The following is a 24,645-nucleotide window of genomic DNA, read 5'->3' on the forward strand; positions in this document are numbered from 1 at the left end:
TAGAAGATGCAGATTTTTTAAATGGTTTCGTGACTCATGTTTGTGTTATAAATTATTTTAAAAGACAGTCAAAACTAAAACTGTTGTTGTGCGTTTTGCACAATACACTGGATATTCTTAGAAAATATCGCATACTGTGAAATTAGTTTATTTGCCTATGCTATGTTCTATATTACACTTATTAATTAATATGTTAATATATCATTTAAACTAGTTTTTTTTACACTCTTTTATTAATGACCAGAACATAAATTCTATAAATTATTTTGATATACATTATTTACATATAATTATAGATAATATTCACCCCAGTGGGTAATTACTATTAAATATAATTTATTGGATCAAGTTGTAGGCCATAATTGTTAAGTCTTCTAAATTCTGGAAGTAGCGGAGCAACAAGTGAATTACGATGGCTTTATAATTTGTGATGGTGATTAGTCGATCTTGTTTTTAAAAAGTCTTCAATGTAAAGCATATTAAGATTATCCTGGTGAGCCTTATTGCTACATTTGACTTGTTAGAGCATCCCTAAACCTCTACACCGCATGACCCTATATGAATTATTATTGTCTTATAAACCAGGATTTTATTTTCAAGTGCTAATTTTGAATTATATTCCACAAGCCAGTATAGTTCCCTCACTCTGGATTTGATAAATTTAATTGTTGTTGTGTTGTAATATTTCCAGATGAGTCGTCGAGCAAGAGTATTCCAAGATATTTTACTACATCTGATGTTGGAATTGGCATGTCATTTAAGTGAATTCCAGGGAATGTTTGTTTATTGAAAGTAAAAGTGATATGCAGTGATCTGCTTTCATTATTGCTGATTCGTCATTTATTATCCATTCATGAATTAAGTTAAGGTATTGTTGTAACTTATTAGAGTCGTCAGGAAATCGGTTTATATGCATTGTACAAAAAATATGCCTAGTACACTACCCTGCGGCACTCCTGAGTTAATTGGTAGCATTTCAGAATTGTGGCTATTTATTCGAGCAATAAATTTTCTATTATTCAGGTATGATGTCAGGATTTGAGGATATTCGGGAGGAGAAGCATGGAGATTTTTGCAATAAGGCGTGCCACAGGTCAAAGGCATTTAAACTAGTTGATATTTAATGTATATTCTCTAAATGAAAAATATTTATTAAAAAGAATTTATTTTCGACTTTTCGGAACTAGGTACGTTATATTATATTTTTAGATCGTCTATCAAGTACCTTCCAGTTATTTGAAAATAAATAGAAATAACTGTTTGTGGACAAGAAAGTAAAATTAAAAAAATCATTAATAGGGTTTAAATGAGACTAATAAAAAAACACTCAGTTCAATTTTTATTATTATTAAACATTCTTAATATTCTTAAGAATGTTAATTTAAACAAAGTGCTACGCATGTTGTACATATTAAAAAAGATTAAATTGGTACGATATATATATAAAAATACGATTATATATAATTCATATTATATAATCTATATAATATTTATATAATTTATATTTATATATATATATATATATATATATATAGATATATATATATACATATGCTCTTTGTTCAAATCTTTTATACCTCAAATTACGAGTTTGTAACATAAATAGTTCAAGATAATGCAAAATTGCCATAATACGTTTTTATTTTTTTTTTCTATATTAAAACGCAAAACTTCTTTTCTTACGTTTTGTGGCAAAATTTTGCTAATTGTGATCGATTTCAATGGGTGGTTGGTCGTGAGTGACAAACAGATGAATCTAGATATTCAATGATTTGGAAATTGTGTCTAGATATTGAGCAACTCATTGATGTATGGAAGTTGTTTAGATTGATGACTCATATTCTTACATTCGAGCACAAAAGTAATTACTATGGAAGTGTGCACACTCTGTGCATTCCTTTAATATGCAATTATGTTATATATGACACGGTTCATTTAGTATGAGGGTTAGTGTCTTTCCAGAAAAGAAAATATTTTCATTATATTGGTATAACGTAAAATTTGTTATCTCTCCACATAGATAATTTGAAAAGATTAAACACTATAAATGACGAAACGTTGTGTAATTATAGTTCAGGTTTAATTTAAGGTTAATTTATAGCTTAAATAAAAATATAAGAGTTGAACAATTAAAGAAAATAATGTGAAGATGGAATGTGCGTTTGAAAATCAGAAAAGACTATGAAACATTTATTAATATACTGATTGTCTTTTATATTTATTTTCTTCTGAATGCTATTAAAAGGCAACCCTTCGGACGTTCTATTTTTTGAATTGTGGTATATTCCACCAATGCTACGAAAGGCTATTTCATATATAATTTATATTCGGGTTTTTATTTTTAGTGAGAACGGTTTTCACTACTGCCTAATATCAGGTCACATGTGACACTGGATTTGAACTTAAAACGTTCTGGTTGCGCGAAGTTCAAATTCAGTGCCACCACAAATGTCCCAAAGTATTTAGATTGAAATATTTTTTTGATACTCTAAATTATTTATTTAAATGTTTCAAACTTTATACATTTAAATAAAACTTATCATATAGAACAACGCATGAGACTAATCGCCGAAGAATTTTTTTTTATAAGTATATTTTATTAAGAACATAAATAAATATTTAGGTAATAAAATTTGCTGGTGCTCTGCCTATTTTAGAACGCGAGATTGTTGCATTCGTTGAACTACTCTGTCAAGCCGAATACGAAATATCTTAATGTAATTATTATTAAAATTGGAGCGTGAATAAGCTGCCATTTTTTATGGTTTGGTAAATCAATGTCAATAAAATGTTATTAACGTAGAATTCTGCAATATTCTGTTATGAAAAATAAATTAGATGTGACCTTGTGAATACATGCTGATTATTTAGTATTTATTATGCGGTCTTACATTTAAATTGACTGAATTTAATAGTATGATATGTAATCAGATTTATTATTTCACAAAGATTTTTACTTAAAAATCTTTGACTATCTCCACGCATCACTTACTCTTCTTATTCGCGTTATATCAGCGGAGATTAATAGGAGTAATTATATATTGAGACCTACAAATTTGTTGAAAAAAAACGCTTAGGATTTAATGTGGAAACAGATATAATATAAATAAATTTGATCTTGTTGTTTTCATTTATTTCTCATAGAGTAAGTTAGAGTAGTCGCAAAAACTCGAAAATAATTTTTCCCCTTGTACATGTGCGTGTATGTATGTATATATGTTTGAATACAAATTTTCATTCATGATTTCGGTTTATGATTTGAATGATTTGATAAAACATTCAATTCCTATTGGTGGGGAGAATTGCTGATTAGTTTTTGGCCGTTACGGAGTGACGTGGCAAAAAGTGCCAATAATGGTAATTCAGTTTTTGAAATAATGGAGCATCCGATTTGAATATTTCCAAAAACGTTTTCTTTGTATCGACGAAGTGAAGTGGTTGGATTTTTGGGAAGGAAGATCCAGTGGTTTCGGATATACGGAGGAAAAAGTTTCAAAAGTTGGCATTTGACGGTCAAAAATGATTATTGGACAAATGCACATCAAATTATCAGATATTTTGTAGATATTTTATTAAGAAATATAAATTTTACCATACATTTGTATGGGGTAAAACTATTTCATAAACATTTCGTACTAATGTTTTTCCACGGCGCTTGTGAGCTTCCATTTTTTATTTCCAAAACAGCTACGCAGCGCGATTGCTTTGAGAAAAAGCGTTCAGAATGTTCAAAAAATGTCATGACATTAAAAAAATCATTTTTTTTCAAAATTCTCAAACATTTAATTTTTTCAGTGTTCTCAACAAAAATATAGTTTTTTTGAAAATTTTAATTTTTGGTATAGGAATTTCCAGAAATTTATTTGCCCTAAGGCATGATGCCTTGCACCACTAGTTACATACATTACACTACGTTCGATAAGCCGGTGAAGATATTTACCTAGCGGATTATCTGAGCAAAAAGTGGTGAGTGCAAGCGTAATTGAATAAGCGCTGATGACATTTCTCGTTATAAGATATTGAAGATTTAATAAGCTTTGTCGTTGAACCAGTATCTGTCTGATCTATCTGGTCTAACGTTAGGTCACCGAGGTGTATTTCCTGAAGCGTGCGCATTCGTGGAATGCGGTTGCGCTTGACAACATGTTTCCGTTTTTTCATCTTACAGCATATGCATGCGTGTATGCAGGAATTCATCTTCACATCTGTGAGAAGTAAGAAGCATTTATTATAATATTGTATAACGACATATTTCTTGGAAAGTAGATCCCAATAAGTGCACTATGAGGTTAAACCAACTTCTACATTTACCAGCTACCAGGCAATCTTAGGAAAAATCGATTAGAATTAGCTTTGCGTGGATAAACTATTGTTCTTGGTATTGAATTAATGAGAAATGCATATAATATACTAGAAGGAAATAGATAAAATGTCATAAATTATAAAACTTAACACTTATTAATTCTATAGTAGAGAGGACTAGGAAAGGTTGTGCCAGGGTACGGTAGTGACTGTTCATAAAAGCTAAACTATACCGATAGCGTCTTTTTTTTAAACATTGTTTAACAGCAATCAGAACACATTGTTGTTCTATGGCTGTTTGGTTCAATATTAACTCAAGTATTTTACTCGAGTATAAAAAGTTGGCATGGTAGGATAACCCTCCATTGAGGATCCCTAGTTACTAGTTAAAGATGATCTGCTGGTTGCTTTTTCTTCAGTCTTCTGTATGATCGAGTTTACGTGGTTATGAAGCCGGGCCTGATTTGAGATAGAGTCTGAAGGGAGAAAGATAAAGTATTTTCGTTCGGACAAGTTTCCATTATTGCATTGAGTCAGCGCCCTGCATTAACATGATGGGTAGATCGCATTGCTTTTATAGAGTTAAAAAAGTTTGTTTGTTCGATATCTTTTATTATATTGAGATCTTGTAAAAATGGTACTGAACTCTTGCAAAATTGATCTTTTCGGCCATATGCTGTCGAATACGTTAAATAATGTGTCGAGATAATATACCATAGTTTTAAAGATTTTGAGGTATTAAAAATTGATTTTATTTTTTTATATTTTTTCTTGAATAGTAAAATTGATTCGCATTTCCTAAGGATTATTATGAATAGGAGGAAAGATACATAAAACTTAGTGATTAAAAATGTGATATTTTATATTTACTAAAACCACACACCTGTTGCGGCACTTTTGTTTTTTCTATCAATTCATTAAATTTAAATATTATTGAGTAACAAAATACCTAGATCTCGTAGTCGCGCATTCAATCCTTTCTAAGAGAGGTGTAATAGCAAATTCAATGCAAGATTGAGCGCGAGCTAATTGATTCGATAACGCAACTGAAACGCATTTGAAACTCATTGTACGATTATAGTATTAGCAGAAGTACGTATGATTTTACAGTATGATTTTATAACTAATCCATTGTATTTAAGGGCAGTTCATTATTTTCACATAGACAAATATTCAAATTACTACTTATAGTATTATTACTACTGTATAAAAGCGAGCTTTTTCTTAGCGCAACCTAGTTTATATAATATAAACTATATAATATATATATATATATATATATATTTACTAATAACGATATAATTATAATCGTTCACCATTTTACTTTTATTTACTTATATACGCAGAATTATTAATTTTATAATGGTTTCAATGGAGTAAATATTACCATAATCAGATCGTTCCACTATCATTTTTATGCTTGATGTGTCTTATGGCACTTCTACCATTATTATATTTACATTTCAACATCCATATGCAAATGCGAATGCAATCGGTTATCATGTGCAATTATCGAATTATACACGCCAATATGTACGGCTATTTACCCGTTAGTTTCTCCTCAGATTACAATGAAAAGGAATTTGATTTTTTGCTTTGTCATTTATAATTTTTAATTGTAATATTGCATATATGCATATATATATATACATATATATATATATATATATATATATATATATAAATTAATTGATTTCCTATCTGTTGTAAATAATTATTCTGAATCTTTATGCCTTTCTTCATTATTGCAACATGTCGAGAGCTTTTTTTGTCTCTACTGCTTGCTTTTTAAAATTTACAATTTTAAATGTTTAATGTTTTGTACATCACATACAAAATAGATATGTATTTAATAATACGATTCTACTATTGAATAAAAAATCGGAAATAATTATTTCGAAAACTTGTACCAAGATAAAAAGTAAAAGATTCGGAAGCACTTCACAGCAGTTTGTGTTAACAGTTTGAGAATTATCACTATAAATTTCAACGAAGTATTTTACTGAAAAGTTCAGAGTTTATAATCGAGCACTCCTGTATCCAATAAATAATATTTATACAACAAGGCTGTATTACGTTTAGTTTAAGTTAAATAGGTTTCGAAGGAGTGGCATACCGCATAATGATCCAATAGATTTGCTATCTTAATGTTTGGTCTTAATAGTGAAATCGTGTGAAATTATTTCAGGAATCTAAATGCAATTTAGTTTATGATAGAACAAATTCTAATTACCAATTTCATCAATAAGAAGTACTTCGAAGCTAATATACTATTTTTTACTTTAAAATTATTCTTCTCGTATATTAAGTTTTTCTTATTAAAAAAAAATTGTTTGTCTTATTAAAAAAATCTTTGAAAACCATTGCAGATGTATTTATCATTTTTGTATTAAAAAAAATAATAAGCAAGTTTCTCCTTCCAATACCAATTTTACTCAAAATTATTTCAGATTTGATTTTTAATATTATATTAAAATGTATCTTTATATATAAAATGTAATGGATATTTGTAAAATGATCTTATCATTATTTTGATAGTTAAAATTTTGAAAACAAATTTTACTCTACAAAGACATATTACCTTTGTGATTGTAGGTGAATCCTCTGTAACTAAAAAATTGTTTGCGATTACAATGTTTACATGTTTTTATTAATCATAGTAAATTAATTACACCTATCCTCCATTTTACACGGGAGATAGAAAAGTGTAAGTCGAAAAATTTACTTTTATATGGAAAAACCGTGCTAAACGAAAATGACTATAAAAATGAAATTTTTGCATGAATAACAAACACATTTAATAAATTATAGTTTCATCCTGAGAATACACATTTATAATATCTATTATTCTTTTATTATTACGTAGACGTTTCAAAACTTCAATTTTGGTTTGTAAAGATATAACCTTTTTTTCCTCTCTAGTTTTTTATTTTTATCTTTTGCCATTGTCGAACTGTATTTTTTTAATAAATTATAGATTTTGTAAAATATATATTTTTTATTTGCTCACCTTGAATAAATTTACACTATCAATTATATATAAACACTGATTAAAATCAAAGTTTAAAAACGATTATGCTCTTTTTTATGGTATTTCCAACATACTAGCTTATACACGCGTAGAACTTAGTTTCGATCATAAAATAGGGAGTTTCTTATCTTATTTCATCTGCATATTTCTATCATGGGATATAGACTATGTACTAAGAATTCATACCTTTAACATACATTTTGAAGTTTTTTTTTATATATATTTTAATTACAATCTGTCACACATTAGGACATTGAGTAATTATGTTGACTTATTCTTATTATATGAATCTTGGACGGCAACCCAATAGTTGTCCTGTCCAGTTATGACTAATTATTATCTATACTCGAAGTATGTACTGACATTTTTTATTATATGTGCAACTATACCCACGGGAGGCGATTTTCACTTGAGGCTATATTTGAAATCTATAACCTCAAGTGGAAATTTGACATCAAAGTTGCCTGATGTCAGGCTTGGCGGTAGCGGGAATCGATCCGGCGAACCTGGAACTAGTTGTTGCTAGGCCACGCTCTAATCGATATCGCCACCGCTGGCCCCATACATTTTGAAGTGTTGTATTTTGATAGAAAAACAATGCAAATTTTATTGCAGATATAAACAATTTATAGTTTATAATTTCGTGTAAATGCAAAATGAATAAATTTTGTTAAAAAAAATAATTTTCAAAAACCGCGTAATCGAAAACGTGTAAAATGAAAACCGTGTAAAACAGGGGATAGGTGTATAGAGACGTATAATATTAATGTTGTAACTCTTACTTTCGAGACGAGTATGGTTTTTACTCATTACTACGTATTGCATGCGTTTAAAGCAAAATAGTTTTCAATTTCCAATGCACGGTATTATTAATTTTTTGTCCGGTGGTCTACGAATACGGGCAATGAGTGCTCCGTCGTATCGTGTACCATGCATAATTTCAGTGCAATTATGCGAAATAAGATTGATGGCGTCTAATACAGGCTGACCCTTCTAAAAGCTATAGTTCACTTGACTCTAGAATCCACATTTTTCTTCAAAGAGAGAGGAATGCCAGAGGTATTCAGGGACGCGTTGAGCAGACACGCACGACTCCCGGCTTTTCTAATTTTATTACAAACAACTTAAACGCACCGATTGCTTATGGTCGACGAGCTCTAGTGGCAGTACATCTGCATTATGCATTCATATATAATTTATGGGAACATTCTGTTTTGAGCGTGGAGAAAAATTGGTCGTCCGAGAACCATTCTTTTAGCATATGAAATTTTTCTAACAACATTTGTCTACTGTTAATTTTCGAATTCTGAAATACTGTAGATACTGCTGAAAGTTGCTTGCTGATGTTCTTATATAGTTTTTATTGAAGTTACCATACGGTCCGGTTTGGTCGGGACAGTTCCAGATTTCCACCCTGCGCATTCATATATAATTTATGGGAAGAGTCTGTTTTGAGCGTGGAGAAAAATTGGTCGTACGCGACCTATTCATTTAGAATATGAAATTGTACTAATTTTCGTCCACTGTAGATATTGCTGGAAGTTGCTTGTTGATGTTTTTATTAAGGTTAGGGGGCGTCCATTAATCACGTGAGCGAGTTTTTGAGGATTTTTTGACCCCCCCTCTCCCTTGGTGATATTTGGTGATATTCAAAATTACCCCCCCTCCCCCACCAAACATCACGTGTATTTTTAGTTACGTTAAAAAGCTGTCAAATTTTTGAGTTTTTTTGAAAATGTTTGAACTTTTTTATAAAAAATAGTAAAAAAAATAAATACACGTGATATCTTGCTATACCCCTCCCTCCCCCTCGTGATATTTCGTGAGTTTTTGTCAAACCCCCCCTCCCCCTAAAAACCTCACGAAATTAATGAACGCCCCCTTATTATACGTCCCGGTTCTGCCGGGACAGTCCCAGATTTCCACCTTCTGTCCCAGGCTTTGCTAAAAGCAATTTTTGCCTCTTATTTAGATCTTTTGCCCCGGATTGTACCAAGTTTTCAAAAATATAGATTTAAATTGAATTTTTGCAATTACTTAACGATAAAATTACAAGTATCTGATAATGTCAAATACAACGAGTATGCATATATGAAACAATACGGCGGGTTAAAATAGCTTCTCCCACTTAATTTCGAACTTTTATTTTCAATTTTACAAAAATTAACATACATTATGAAAATGAACTTATCGGCTGCTTGACTTACGTGCTATTTTTTTCAAGATAATTTTGAATAAAATTGAACAAAATTTTATACAAAATTTAAAAGCGAAAAATCATAGTTTAATTGCACTACTACTACGGATTGAGGTGCATTAGTCAAGAATGAATGAAAAGTTACGCATTGAAGATAGAAAGGAATTCTAGAGAAGAAAAAAAAACAAATCAAGGCTGAATCCTTTGGAGCGTAAGAAATCAACAAGTCACTTCTCGATAGTGTTTTGTGTCAACTTTAACCGCATGTAAATCTATCTACTCGTAACTACGTGTGGAGATGAAAAAGTTCACCAACAGTGAAAAACTATCGATATTGTTGAATTGATGGATATTTATATGATCGGCATTTTCATGGTAGCGTACACATAGCTTTAATGCAAAATATAGATTTGGAAAACATTTGAGTGACAAATACTTTGGACCATAAAGCAATTGGCGTAATCGTAGCCTTCTTCGTTCCGAAAGAGGCTGATATTAACATGTTAAACCATAATATTTGAGGGAGACTGGGTTCGTCTGTGCTTTTTTTCTTGATCCGCAATGATTTTGTTAACTTACCAGTTATCTGGGAAAAGTAAATTAACTGGTAATTTTAACATTTGCCTACGTAAAAATAATGAAATACCGTTCTTAAATACGCTGTATATTAGTCATAAAATCTAATCATGCAAAAAAGGGCGAGTGTCACAAATGTCCACACGCCCAGGACGGTTGTGACAGGCATAAAAGACAATATGTATAAACTCCAAAATGGTTAATAATAACCTTTATTGTCTGAAGAAATATGTTATACAACCATTATGAAAACGAACTTATTGGCTGCTTGGCTTACGAGCAACTTTTTTCAAGATAATTACGAATAAAATTGAACAGAATTTGATACAAAATGTAAAAGCAATTCATTGATCTGGAATTGCAGCATCAATAAATATTCATCTTATTACAGAAATTGTAATAACACACCAACTAGAGTAAGTCAAATTAGCGCAACAGCTTACAGGATTTTTAAGTTGATTTCTTTTCAAATAGTAATTTAAAAAGTCAAATATTACAGTGACTATGTTTCAATATACTGTGAGATCTAGTCAGAATTCTTATAATTAAAATGGTGACAAATGTAATGGTGACCATCACCTGCGCATTTTACGTTACTTGGCACTTGATTCATTTTACGTCACCCCTACCTTCAGAATATGAGTTTTCATAAATCGGACAGAATGATTTTTTGTAATGCTTTTTTCTTTACTTTTTGGTTTTTTACATGTTTAGTCAAAGACATAAAAATAGCATTTTTTTCTTCCGTTGCCTTGTTATGTTTTAGGTTTTATGATGTTCATGTATTATATGAGATAATAACTATTAATATTAAGCTAATTAATGTCAAAATATTATAAGAAATTGTAAGTTCATATCTTTTATATACAGACTGATAATGTGTCTAATATTAATAAATTAATTCTAGTGTTGGTATGCATCAATTTTTATGCAATACCTTTCTCAAAACAATATTTGAGTGTATAATTTCTTCGTCTTTTGAATATATCTATTTTATGTAATAATGGACTATCATTATTAAATCTTATACAAATATCGATGTGAACTCTATTATTACAGCAATTGCACATTCCTGCGTGCGTTGTGCAAAAATCAAATGAGTTCTCATTGAACGTTGAACGAATAACGCAACACTGAAGTATTCTTGCTGCAATTTGTAAATTACCTTGAATGCAAATTCAAAATTGTGCTATATTATATTGCCTTAATACATTATTATTATTACGCCTTATAATATTGTAAAATGATTTTGGCGTTAAGAATGTGAAATATTTTTTAAGCTTACACAACATTCTCATAATTATTTTTATTTACACACACACACACACACACATATATATATATATATATATATATATATATATATTATTTGATTATTCAATGGCCAATGCGTCGAAGTAAAATATTCTGCTTAATGTGCAGTTTTGAAAACAAAATGTCTCATAATTTAGCGATAAAACTTACAATAGTTATAGAGTTATAATATTTCTACTAAGAAATATAAGACACAAAATAATTAACGTGATTAAGGTTGAGTCACATTTTACCCTTTGAGAATTGATGGTCGAAATTATTATTTTCATTTATTTCTTTTTCAAATCTTTTTTCAAATATATTAGTTCTCTACTTTTTCACTAACATAGTTGTTGTAAAAGTAATATTTTAATTGATCATGTTTTCATTTATGTTTGTATCTTAATAACTTTTATGTTTTGTTCCACTGAGGAAGAGTCAAAATGGGACTTGAAACGTGTGGATCTATTAAAATTATGTTAAGAAACATTATGCTTAATAATTGAAAAGTGATGATACAGATGAAGATAAAATGATAAACGTATTCAGAAATCCTGAGGTAAAACGCAAAATGCAGTATAAAGTAATGTCAATAAAAATGATAATTCTTGATGAATTGAAAAAAAAAACGCGTATTCAATAAATCATTATTTCTTAATCGTTTAAAGCGTCCTTGTACCATTGAAGATGATCTCGGTTGAACCGTGAACTGAGAATCATGAAGGTGCAATGACAGTAAACAAACAGTTTTCTTGGGACAGAGTTTAAATAACTATTGCACATCGTGAATTATAAATGTTTTGCTATTTAAAATAATAATTTATAACTAATTTAATAAGTGGGTAGTTTTTTTATCAATATATTTTATATTCAAATAAATACTAAAATTTATATATAATTGATTGCCTTAATCAATCAAGGTAGCGCAAATAACAATAATTATGTTTAATTATTGAAATAAATTAATATTCTTATAATTTATTAAATGTGTTTGACTTTAAATATACAGTAATACCCTAATACCCCGCTTAAGACGGGGGATACACTCTATCAAAGTAGAGCGTAATGGAAATATTAGGGCTAGGGGAAGATGGCTGGGAAATTGGTTAGGTATTAAATTTAAAAAGTATATTTTTTTTGTAAAAATAAAACCAAACATTTATTTCTTAAAGCCCAAATTAATATCACATTATTATTTCTTGCAAAAATAGAAAAAAAATATGAATAACAACACGAATATTCTTGAAAAGACATGTAAAATTCTAAGTCAGTCATTTTTAGTTAGCCTTTTGCATTTTCAGTGTTCTGCTTTTTTGTGACAAAGGCACCTAATGTTGTTTGCCTTTTCTTTGACTTGTTCTCTTAAAAGTTCTTCATAGACGGATGGAGCATCTCTAACACCACTGTCAAAATTCAGCTCAATTTCAATGAATTGATCTATTATTTCAGTTATGGTAGACAAAACCTTTTTTGCAAATGCCATCGAAAATTCTTTTTGCTCTTCAGTAATTCAGATACTGCTGTCAACATTTTAGTTTGCTTCTTGTTCAGGTAATTCATCGAGCGCATAATTAAGAAGACTGCGCTGCTTCCTAATTATTTTTTCGACATCTTTCACAGCGCTAAGCGGGGTATTACTGTATTAATTTTTATTTTTCGTTCAATGTGATTTTCGTTTAGCACGGTTTTCCATATAAGAGTGAATTTTTCGAGTTATACGGTTTTTTATAGAACCGTTTTTATGGTGTTATACATATATATTTACTTTCATAGTAATAAACTATTTAATCAAAATATTTAAACTGTCTTCACTTTGACATTATTTTAGAGTTTTTTTTTCTAATTTTTTAATAACAAATAGATAACGTATATTTAATATTGTTTATATACAGATATCTTAATCTGTATTCTACTTTACGCAAATTATTTCATAAATCTGCCTTTCTCATAAATTAGATAATTTTAATGTAAAACGCAGTACATTACAAATCAATGGAACATCAAGGTTATGGAAGGAAAAAACAAATAGATAAGCAATAATTTAAAGATATCTTGTATTGTGTTAAAGGCTAAATTCAAAGCAATTTGTGATTTCAAGCATCATTATATTAATATTGCATAGTGAGGGATGCGAATTACTGTCTGCGTAGAGAAAATAAAGGAGATGGAATCATTTTATTAACAGACTAATCTTACGTTTGTAAGGCAATCGTGAATAACGGCACTTAACTTCTTACTGTTCGAGGTGGTTTTGTAGATTTATAAGCGAACATATGGGCTGATCGAAAGATCTGCATACCGTTCACAAGTCTGCGTAGGAATACGAATGCGAATCTAGAGATGCTCAATTTCACACGTCTTCTTTAATATGCATAGAAAATCGCGACTTTCCAATTGATTAATTCAAAGTCTTTAGAAGCTTTTTCACAGAGTACAAATATTGTGAAGAAGCGTTATTTTAATTAAGGGTAATTAAAACTAGAGTCGTGGCAAATTAGCTAAATTTAAAAATTACATGTTATAGTCCTTCAGTATTGTGGCATTATACTAGATGCAGGCTAGATAAATGTCAAGAAATGCATTCCGTGTTTGGGTTGATTATTTTATATTGAACTAATTATAAGTTTAATGCGCTTATATTTCTGTAATTTTTCATGACGCCAAAACAAATTGGCATATCAGTTTAAAAAGGATTGACTAGTATTAATTTGCATAAAACTATATTTTCATATGAAAGTATTGTAAAAAGCAAAGTGCAAAAGATATGATTTTTAACCATAATTTTCAGCTTACAATGCTAAGCAGATGTTTAAAGCTGAAATGATGTTTCTAATTCTTTCTCAGCGCTCATGACTACCTATGATTGTCGCCCATAGGTGACATTCGGTGTTGCTTCAAAATTCATCGTTAAACTATTTATTATTTTTTGTTATAATTATTATCTTTAGGTAAATTATTGGAAATCTCAATTTATTATTGTAAATTTCAGCTTTTTTTGGTATCACTTTCACTTTAAATATATTTTTATTGATAACGTTGGAAAAATCTTAAAATATGTCGTGTAAAAAATACTTAGGCGCCTTACTGGACCAGTAAGGCTTCCACGAAAAACACTCCTTAGCAAATAGGTTAAAATATCACGAAAGTGCAGGACAAATCTTTGCAATTCACAACGAAGTCAATTCATAATCAAGATCGTTCATTCTGGTTCTACAGCACGTATATTACAGTTTTTAATATTTTTTTTCATATTGTTTGAACAGCAATCAGAACTTGGGAGTCTTATCTGCTATGCTGATTTGACTTATATTATTAATACTACGTAGATTTTGCATATGGCAACCTAAACAGTTGTCTCAGCTCTGTGTAATAAAATTTATTATTGCAATTTCTATAATGGCCCAATATTTATTGAAGCAGAAATGTCAGATGAGGGCTATTTTCACTTGGAATCATATTGCTATCTGTATTTCCAAGTGAAACCCGATGTCACTACTGCTCGATACCAGGATGCACGAAGCGAGTATCGAACTCTAACCGTTTAGCTACGAGCGAGCCTAAATTTTTTTTTTGTTGCCTGTTTCATGTGAAAGATGTTAAGAGTGCATCATTTTTCCAGGTTTGCTCGTCTTTTGATATCGCTACAAAACTTTTTGCGAATTTCAAAGCACCATTTATTATTATTATTCAGAGTTTTAGCTTGAGTTTCTGAAGTATATTTCTCAAGCAATGATTTCTGCTGGTTGATTGAGTTCTTGAGAGAACAGAGCATCTAATTTGAATGAGTAAATTTGTAATGATGGGGATACGTGGCGATTAGTTTTTGACAAAGACATTTCTAGCCGTTTTGGAGGTACGGAGCCAAAAGTGCAAAAAATGACAGTTTCTTCTAAGAATCTGATAAAATATATTTTTACTTTTTAAATATATTTGAAAAGTAAAAACATTTGTATTGATATTTCATATTATTTCCATGTGCCAAGCAGGAAATCTTCACCACACTTAATAATTGCATTTCAATTTTATTTTTTGTATCACGGCATTAGTATATGCGGTTCAATGAATTACGGATTTAAAGACTTCGTTTTTTTCTTTGTGAGCGATATTTTGTTGTGCGTTTATTTAATATTCACATTCTTAACGGTAAGATTCATTGCTATAGAACTATTTTGTATTAAGTTCTGGATTGTGGCGGGAATAGCTCACTCAGTAGCGTTAGTAGATTAAAAATTGTTAATTTGTAGAATACAAGAAAAAATTGTATTCGAAGTAAGAAGGAATAAAGAAGTTTAGTTAAGAAGATGAGAAGAACATATTGAGAAACAAGAAGAAGAATGAAAATTGAATGGAATTGAAGAAAGAAAATTGAACGGAAGATCAGGATATAAGAAGAGTTAGTATATATACGATGAATGTATAAAAAATATATATGTAAGAATTATATAGAATATGATGAAAAATAATGGGAATGATGTAGGTGGCTAAAAATGCTGTAAAGACATAATAATAAATACAGTTCTGGATTATAGCAGATGTAGAATTATCTAAAGATTAAATCAATATTATACAATTTATTGGTGGTAATTTTTTGAACTTGCCAAGTTTAAAAAACATTGTTTAATATATTATTTAAAGGATTTTTGAATTTAAAATTGTTTGGTGTGAGAATTTTTAATCCCGAAATTAAGAACAGCACAAAAAATAAGTCATTTGCTTGCACGCACTAGTTTGTACTTAGTCTACATATATATATATATATATATATATATATATATATATATATATATATATGAGTGAGTTCTTGAGGGCGATACATCAAACAAAGAAAAGCCAAAGATTTATAAAATAATCTTTATTTCCAAACGTTTCGACATTCAATTTAATGTCATCATCAGTGGATATTACGTTGGTTAGTTACATATAGAGAAGTGTACACAGCACTAGAGATTGGCACTAACATTTATACAACTAACTTGTCAGCACTATGCATTTTTTATATAATTTTTTTGTATGATGTAAACAGAAAAATGATAGTTTTATTGAACAAAAATGTAAGTAGAATTATGTAATTTCTGCCACGACTTCTGTACTTTGCTAGTACCGAGGCATGTATCATACATATATATAGGAGGTAAGTGATCGCATTTCAAACTCAGATTATTCTGTTAACAGTTGGAATTTGATTTATAGATATAAATTCTATTTATGATAATATCTATTACATTTGATTATTTGAAATAGAATTGAAATTCATTCGTATCGGCGATGGTAAATTGACGTATGAATCTGATAATTCAAATAGAAAGTCTATGCTGACTCCTGATAAATCGAAGGGTCAAGGAAGAACAGAAACTAGCTAGAAATCACGATGTATATATCAAGGCTTTACACTTACCATGTTTCTGAAGCGTTATATAATCGTATTCTGTTGCTAGGAATGGATATGTATATTCTGAAAGTAATAAAGAAATGTAAAATCAATGTGGCGAGCATAGCTCACTTAATAGCTTGTTCGAATCACACGACAGGAATCTTTGTGTCGAATCTTGTCATTGACTTAGATTTTGTGGAAAAATATGTGTATTTAATTTGAAATTAAAAAAAATGTATTTGTTAGGTAGACATTGAATAAAATTAAGAAAAATAGGAATTACAGAACTCGAATAGCTGTATTGTATTAGGAGTAAGAAAAAAAAATAGAATTTGCTGAGATTAAAAGAAAAATGAAAAAAAGAAATGGAATGAGGATAGAAGTTGAATAGAATTAAAAATTTGTTATGAAAAAGACGAAATTGAAGAAAATAAGAAGATATATGAAGAAAAATATAGAATATATATATATATATATATATATATATATATAGATTGAATCTGATATAAAAATTAGTATAGGATGTAAATAAATAAAAATGCTGTAGGTGGCTAAATGCTCAGAGTAAGCGAGGCCAAATAAAATTAAAAAAAAAAATAGGTAAAATCAACGTAGATAGTAAAATATAGAATTATCTTATTTTATGCACACATGTAAATTATTTTCATTCCTCTTTATTTAGAAAAAAATGAGATTAACTATTAGCTAAAAATTAATTTACACATACCTGTTTGAAAAAATAATATATGATTAATTGTCTATGTGACTGATGGGCATAAAGTTCATAAAAAATCACAAAGATATCTATTCTTGAGAAGTAATATTAAAATATAGCATTAATTTGTTTTATGCACACTTACGTAAATAATTTTCATTCTTCTTCATTTAGACAAAAAATACATGACATTAACTGTTAGCTAATAATTAATTTACACATACCTGTTTGAAAAAATAATATATGATTAATTGTCTATGTGACTGATTGGCAAAAAGTTCATAAAAATCACAAAGCTATCTATTCTTGAGAAATATCTAAACACACTAATTTGCAATTAACTAATCCGATATATATATATATATATATATATATAAATTTGCAATTAAATGGCTTCGTGAACCTCACTATTCTTTTTCGCAAGAGAAATACGATTTAGAATATCAGCAAATCACGTTCCAACCATCGGCTTGTGAATACGATACGGATTCTCGCCCACAAATACATTTATTGTTATGACTAAAAGTGAAACTAGTCATTTCTTTGTAATTTAATTACACTTTTCCATCATATCATTACAAGCAATTAATTAGTGAATTTATGCAGATTGCTAGTTGAATTTCTTCAAATTTAATGAAATGGTTTCCAAATAGTATGTAGCATCTATATTCTATTCTCGATTATCGAAAAAAATTCTTGAATCATAATTACTGTGTATAAGTTATTTAAATATTATGTATTTGATGAATTATGATTTTTTTGACAAAAAAAAAATGAAAAAAAAAAGTTGAAACAAATTTTTTTTTTCTAAAATCAGTTATTTTGTTAAGACAAGCAGAAAGTTCTTTCAATCATTTAAATCGGACGCATAGTTCTCTCAAAAACTGCCATTTTTTGCACATTTAGCTCCGTATCTTCGAAATGGCTGGGCCTGCCTTTGCCAAAACCTAATAACCACTTTTCCCAATCATTACTAATTGAATGTTTTTTAGATCATTCAAATCGGATGCTCCGTATCTCAAAAACTCGATTTCTATTTTCTGCACTCTTTGCTCTTTATCTCCGTGCTGCTGGACCTGCCTTTGCCAAAAACTAATAGGCACATCTCCCTATCAATAGGAATCGAATGCTTTTTGAACCATTTAAATCAGTTAATCCGTGCGCCCGAAAACGTGACCGAAAAATTGTATCCATACATACATACATACTTTTCTGAGGTATGCCAAAATGTTCAGAAACCTTCAAAACGTCGAGAAATGTAAAAATTTTCAATTTCGATTTTTGGACGATAACAATAATTTACCCTACGGGAAGTTAATAATACCTGTTCTTTGATTAGGTTAATTTTTGCACTATATTTAGAAAATTACTTATCCGACCCTGTATATCTGTGACTCGAAGTTAACTATAGTGCATAGCTTGTTTAAAATCATAACAATTCATAAAAAATCTCAGATAGTAATAATAAATGGAAGCCTGTCCGAAGGTAGGTCCATTGTGTGAAAGCCACTACAAATTAATGATTCCCTTTATCTTCCTGGTCTATCATTACCATTGCCAGTATTTTTCCTTTTTTGCAAATTTTTTATGTAATTTTACTTTAAATTTTTGCTTCCATGCTTCCTGATCCTGCGCTTCCCTGTATTTCTTCGTCTTGCGTGAATCATCAACCATCTGCATTCTTCTTTTTCTGATTCCTTTCAGTCCTTTTATTTTATCTTCGGTTACGTCGTGTAGGAGGCACTCTTTTTGCAAAATAATTCCAGTCCAATTTCCTTTTCTTTTCAGGGTCGTCCTCAGTAGAGTCCCTTTTTCGCCCAATTTTCTCAGGACTTCTTTATTACTTTATCTGTCCACTTTATATTCTCCAGATAGTTTTTGTCGACCTTCTTCACAGATATTAAAACAAACTGCTAAACTCAATACTGTCGATACTGGCTTGAATAAAATTGCCACAATCATGTCCAACAGCAATTAATTAAATGAAAAAACTTTCCTACAAAATTATTAAATGAAATTCGTTTATTATGTTTAGTGATTACTTTTTTATGTATTAGAATTTCTAATTTTTATTTAATATCCATAAAGATAGAAATGTTAATTACCATCTGAATAAAAGTGATTATATTTATTTATTTATTATCGTCAAATAAAAATATTGCTTATGTAAAATGAATATTTATTCATTCAATTTCATATTCGCATCTAATTATGATTTGCTTGAGCGCACAAATTTATATAACAAATATAAATTTAGCAAATGAACAGATGAACATTTAAACGAAAGTTACATAATAAGAACAAAGATTCTTTGTTTTTGTATTTATTATTGTGATTAATTACGTTCAAATTACGTCAGCTTTATTTTGTGATGAATTTTTATTGATGCAGCAATGCTAGGTGATAAGTATTTTCACTTGGAAACATATTGCTATCTATATTTTCAAGTGAAAACCATTGTCCCTGCTGCTTAACATCAGGCTGTACGAGGCGGATATGGAATCTGGAACCTCTGATTCAGAGTATATTGCTCTAACCAGTAAGCCACGGGAAGCCCGATAAAGTAATGTAAACGAGCTCGAAATAAAAATAACAATTGATTGATAATCATGCAACTCCAATTAATGAAAGCGCCTAACCGTTTCTTTCTCTAATTAAAATAACATACAATTTGAAATAGGTTCCTGTTTACATTTCAAATTATATAACTTACTTGCAACATAAAATTGTTCTATCTATATAAATTATTTTTTATCATATCATTTATACATTTCAAGGATGTATCTTTTGGAAACTTACTATAGGATAAAATTTTCAACTCGGGGAATTATGCGAATATGTTGTAATAGGTGATTAACAAATAAATATAGCCAAATATGCCCAATATTTTGTCAATGAATTTGTTCGGTATTGTTCATAGTTAATTTATTTACAACAATTATATATTTATTATTACAGCAGAACAGTATTCGGCTTATTTGAGTATAAAATTCGTAATGGAGCATGATTAGTATAGTTCTATAGTATTTTCATTTTGTAAAGTTTTCGGTTTGAAATAAGCATGTATGGGCTCGCCCGTAGGTAAGCGGTTAAGAGCGACGGGACTTGATTCAGAGGTCCCAGGTTCGATACACATTTCGAGCAGCCCGTCGTCAGGCAGCAGTGACAACGATTTTCACTTGGAAATATAGATAGCAATATGTTTCCAAGTGAAAATAGCCCTCACCCGGCATTGCTGCACCAATAAAAAGTCAACCCTATTAGATTAATTCTAATAACAAAATCATCAAATATGGATGGATTAACCATTAGGTTACCATCTAAAATAAATACGAAGTAAGATGTTCCAGCCCAACAGCTCATAGGACGTAAGGTTCTGATTGCTGTTCAAAAATAATAAAAAATAAAAATAAAACAAAAAATAAGCATGTATAATTCTCCACTAAATATGTAAGGCGCAACATAATAAATAGGAATATATCATTTGGTCTTCTAGCTTTTTTTTACTTTTTTCACTACCAACAGTAAAATGAAAAAATAGTAATTTCATGGTTTACCTATAATATATATATATATAGTATATATTTAATATACATATATATTTAATTTACATAATATATATATATATATATATATATATATATATATATATTGAAATATGCATAAATTATTATATGTTCGTTGGCGCCCGAACGTTGGCTCGATTCGATTTAAATGAAATAAGCTCCATGTACAAGATGTATAATGTGAAAATGTTTTCATTATAGCTTTGTATATTGCTCAAGTTAATTAGCCGTGTGAACGGTAAATTAATAATGACAAGTTGAGCACTTGCATTGCGCGATACCGTCTCTCATTATGCACAATAATAATCACACTGATTATTATATACTATGCATTTTCACCAGTATGCCTTACCCATATCTGACATAGTAAATTAATCACAGAACAAATTTAATAGATACACACGTATTCGGTAAATGAAGATAATAACCGTATTTTATGTAAATAGTTTATCAAATATTTTAGCAATTATTGCTAATAGCTGATAGCAAATGTAATGAAAAATTATCATAAATGAATGGCAATGAGCCGAAGTTGGAAATATATCTTTTTGAAATTGAAAAATTGAAATGTTCTTTTTCTTTTAATATAAAATACAATCAAGAGTAAATACAAATTTTTATATAAACAGAAAAAATTTACAGAATTATATCAGTTCTGGTGCTCTCCCAAGTGTTTTTTTTAAGTTACAAGATATTCTGAAATAATTGATTGAGATTTCGGCGTTAGTATCTCTAAAGACTTTCCGATTTTCAACTCTTCAAGAAGAAAATCAATTATCGGTTGTTTTGCAATGAATTTTTATTATAGCTTAAATTTTATAGAAGATTTATAAAGATTGTCACTATTATAATTGAAACAAATAATCTTTTTCTATATTCATTTACTTGCATTTGACCTTGCGAGCAATTGCTCATTTTATAGACATAAACACGTATTATATATATATATATATATATATATATATATATATATACATTTATATATATATATTTTTCAACAACGAATTACAAGAAAACGGCTATGTAGATTTTCACCTAAAACTAATCAGTATCATTCCCAACTAATATCTTTCGAACAGTTTTTGCATTGCATTGCATTTGCAAAATCGAATCGGTAGTATGAGCTTGAATGTGGACGAAAAGTTTAACACTTTCTTCCAAATTTCAAAGAAATGGCTAGGCCGATCGTCGCACAAAACGAACAAGCAATAGTCCTCATTGAGACACATCAAATGGTTTTTAAATTTCTGAAATCGGTTCAGGCGTTTTTGAGCAAACGTCGATGAAAGGTCTAATTTTGACAAATGCTAAAAAATGATACTAATTTTTGCAAACGAGTTGTTGTAGGGCCGTAATATTTTAGTATTATCTAGAAGGCTATGGTATCTACCGTCAAAAAAATAATAATGAAAATTGACGAAAAATTTTTTTTCAACACTTTATTACAAGAAAACGGCCTGGCCGATCTCTACCAAAAACTCATCAGCACGATTCCCAATCAATATCTTTCGAACGGTTTTTGAATTTCCAAAATCGATTCAGTACTGCAGGCTAAAACGTGGACGAAATTTTTTTCACTTTTCTGCTATTTTCAAAGAAACGGCTTGGCTGATCGTCGTGCAAAATTGACAAACGCTAGTCCTCACAGCCGTTTTTGAGAGAACGTCGATTTACGGCAAAAAATCTGTTCACACACACGCACACACACACATACATAATTTTCCAAATTTGGTCTCATTCGATTCAGAATGGCTTGAAATGTCGAGAAAACATAAAATTAGCGAATCGGATTTTTTTATGAAAACATAAACTCTTTCGGGAAGTTAAATATTGATCGAATATACTTATGTATTTACTGAAATTTAATTCAACACAGGTAGAACTGCAATTATTTTATGGTCCTGGATCATTAGAAGAATGTAGTAATTATGAGTAACACCAACATATAATTTTGAATCATCTTTTATTGTGCTACATGCAGTATTATTTGTTGCTAATAATTCTATCGTTAAAATAAAATAATTTCAATAGAAAAATTATTTTCATAAATTGATGGAAACAAACAATTTATTATTTATTCTTTAAATACTACATGAATGTCTAGTTTTTGCCATATTTAGTATGACTTTGATTTGTCTGAAAAAACGATAGTAACCAACCATTATTCTTTTGATAGAAATTTATTTCTAGAGACAATTTAAATTATATCGGAAGCTATATTTAAATAAAAATAATGCGAATTTACCAAAGACACTATTCCTTATTATTGTTTCTTTACATTTTAAGATGTTCTTTCATATTTTTTTTTGCTTATATCTTAAGATAGTAAAACATTTATATTTAAAAAAAAAAGATTTTCAAGATTGAATCTTTTAGGTAGTACTGCAATACAACTGAAAATTGATAAGGCTACTCCTCAGGAAATAAAATCCAGAAATACTAAATTTTTATACTGATAAATATTTTAACGAGATCCTATTTCTCATTTTTTATTTTTTATTATTGAAAAATTGTAATTTAATTACAAACTGTGATGTGATCCACTTTGTAATCAGCTAGTTTTAATTCAATTGAATTTGCGTAGGTGAATCAGGAAAGTTCGCCGCATGCTTTGAAAGAAGTAGGTAGATACATGATGTAAGAACAATTTAAACCTGTATTATCTCAGGGTCTATAAGCATCGTTATTCACAATATTTAGGACCATTTATAATAACTAGATCAGAGTTATATAAAATAATATAATCAAATATATAAATGATAAATCAAATAATTGGAACTAATGAATTGTTCTATTTAAATATAATATCTCCTATGAATCATATTTTTCAAACTAACTTATAGAGCAAAACTAACAAATTAATTATGAACTAGTGGTGTATGGTATTGGGCGTGATTAAACATTTGAGGAATATAAATAATTAACAATTAATAAAAATTATTCAATAATTAAAAACAATTGTTTTAAATATTTTTAAATAGATTATTATAAATACATGCTGTAAGTTTTTGAATGCTTATCAAATTGAGCAACGAGCGTACTCTACAAACAATTTATGCGTATTAGTAATTTTCTTTTTTTATTTTTTTAAATTTTTTTTTTTTTTGAAAAAATCAAATGTTCGAAATTTGCCGCAATTTTTGAAAACATTTTTTTTAATTTTTTGATTTAAAAAAAAAAATCTTTTTTTTTTAAAACTTCGCTATATTCTGAAGTTTTTTATTCTGAAAATAATAAGTTTTTTTAAAATCTTGACTTTTTGTTTAAACTTTGGAAAATTTCGAAATTTATGAAAAAACAAGTCTTTCAACAAAAGCACATTATTTTTTGAATCATTCTAATCGGATGATTCGTTCTCTCAAACTGCACGACCATATTTACACCCTTTGCGCTCTGTTCTTCCGAAACGGCTAGACGAGCCTTTCGCTAAAACTAATCAGTACGTCTTGCGATCAGTATGAACCGAATATTTATTGAATTATTCAAATCGATTGTTTCATACTGTTGAAAATGTTTGAAATGAACCATATAAGTAAACTTTAAAAATTAAAAATCTTGGCACAGAACTCGAAAAAATGGAAACAAAATTTGTAC

General features: G+C 29.1%; 1 protein-coding gene across 5 annotated transcripts in view; it reads left to right on the forward strand.

The window, feature by feature from the left end:
* LOC113376950 (SH2 domain-containing protein 4A-like) overlaps positions 1-24,645 on the forward strand; it is a 136,989-nt gene that overhangs the window by 51,846 nt on the left and 60,498 nt on the right. The window lies entirely within an intron of this gene.

This window comes from Ctenocephalides felis, unplaced genomic scaffold (assembly GCF_003426905.1).
Source record: "Ctenocephalides felis isolate EL2017-DRISC unplaced genomic scaffold, ASM342690v1 CF-g0.4_SCAFFOLD_01886, whole genome shotgun sequence".
Classification (NCBI taxonomy): Eukaryota; Metazoa; Arthropoda; class Insecta; order Siphonaptera; family Pulicidae; genus Ctenocephalides; species Ctenocephalides felis.